This window comes from Poecilia latipinna, unplaced genomic scaffold (genome assembly GCF_001443285.1).
Source record: "Poecilia latipinna isolate Pla-1442-1.1 unplaced genomic scaffold, P_latipinna-1.0 Scaffold104, whole genome shotgun sequence".
Taxonomy (NCBI): domain Eukaryota; kingdom Metazoa; phylum Chordata; class Actinopteri; order Cyprinodontiformes; family Poeciliidae; genus Poecilia; species Poecilia latipinna.
The window spans coordinates 1,021,141-1,022,720 of NW_015112720.1; the positions used below are offsets into that span (position 1 = coordinate 1,021,141).

Genomic DNA, 1,580 nt, shown 5'->3' on the forward strand with positions numbered 1-1,580 from the left:
TATGATCTGACAAAATGGAAAAATGATCTGGCAATAAATTCACCTAATTTAGACATAAATTACAAAATATTTGCAGGCACAATACAGCAACTATTCAGGCTAAAGGACAACTGTAAAACCTATCAGTAAAACAATATTTAACAGTAAAGTTCTCAACAGCTTAAATTATACATGAGTCAAATACATCTCGCAACACTGCCTATATCAAATAATGTCAAGACAAAAAAAGAAATATTAATTTAGAGTCAAATGCAGGTTGCATCAAAATAAACAATACTGAGGTAATGAATCGAAATTTCCTGATAGCATGGCTAGCTGATTAATGTTGGTTCTGATTGGCTGTTTCTGACTGAGCGGAGTAATTCTGCAGAACACAGGGAGGATGGAGATCGATTATCTGTTTTATGTTATTACATAGCTTAAGTTTTAATACATATGTAAAATCTTTCTTTTGTTTATCAAGTTACATGCTGCAGCTATAAGCAGACATTCGGTGTGAGAGTTAACTGCGGGTGGAGTTGCTGCGCACTTGCGCAGTGTGAAGGACGGAGGAGATCAGCTGCGATCACCGATCACACACTTTTTTATGGAATCCTGCCGATTATGATCGGTAGCCGATCGATCGGCACACCTCTAAAAATAACACTTTCAAAGAAATTTGGACCCACTTTTTATGAAAGAGGAAATGGTGTACAACAGAGTTGAAACTGAGAAATGTGCCTGTCTTTCACATAGTGCAGGATCTGTCTAACAAAAGCACGTGGTATGCGGATAAAAATGTTTAGAAGTTGTACATTTTTACTTTTTTATTAACGGGTTCTACAGTGAGCTTGAAACAAAAGGAACTAATATGGCCCTTTGTTGAAATGCTTCAGTACGTATCTTTTACCAATAAGTTTTTTTTTCCATATTTGTTCTGTCAAAATAGTATGAGACAGATAATCTGTGGAATGATCAAGCTCCCCAGAGTGCTCCTATTGATCTCTGAAAATATATTCAGCTCCAAGTCAGAAACAAACAATCAGATTCAGGAAGAGGGTCTTAGTGTCAATAAATTTTGCACATGCATTTCTGAATTTGCGAAAGGTGGAGAAACAACTTACCATTTCAGAAACACTGTTTATCTACCGTCATCGGCGGCCATGCTATCTAGCCTAAGCTTTCATGACAGACTCTGTTGTAATATGTAGCAGAGACAAAGGGAAAGGGTCTGAGCAGAATAGACCAGTAAATTGACAGCACTAAGCTCCTCCTCCTGGCTCTGATTGGTTATTTCTGACAGAGCAGAAGAATTTTTCAGACGACAGCAGGACCATAAAAGAAAGTAGAAGAAATTGAATTTTTATTCTCTAGATTCTCTCTCTTGTCACGACGTGGTGAGTTTTAACAAAGATGTAAAAAATAAAAATACAGATCAAAAAGATTTAATAAATAAAAAAACTTTGTATGAAAAATTCCGTTTTTAGTGTAGAATAATCTAGTGCATATTTTAATAGTCTGACTTCTTTGTTTTTAAATGAGACCAGAGTAAAGATGTTCAAACAACGGAAAATTAAGTGAAATCGTCTTTTAACACTTTC

At 35.6% G+C, this 1,580-nt stretch overlaps 1 protein-coding gene across 1 annotated transcript in view; it reads right to left on the reverse strand.

Moving 5' to 3' along the window:
- LOC106944608 (gastrula zinc finger protein XlCGF8.2DB-like) overlaps positions 1-1,574 on the reverse strand; it is a 7,020-nt gene extending 5,446 nt beyond the window's left edge. Inside the window, exon 1 of the mRNA XM_015027698.1 lies at positions 1,104-1,574. The gene's annotated coding sequence lies outside the window, so the exon portion shown is untranslated. The remainder of the gene's footprint in view (positions 1-1,103) is intronic.
- Between the last annotated feature and the right edge of the window lie 6 nt (positions 1,575-1,580).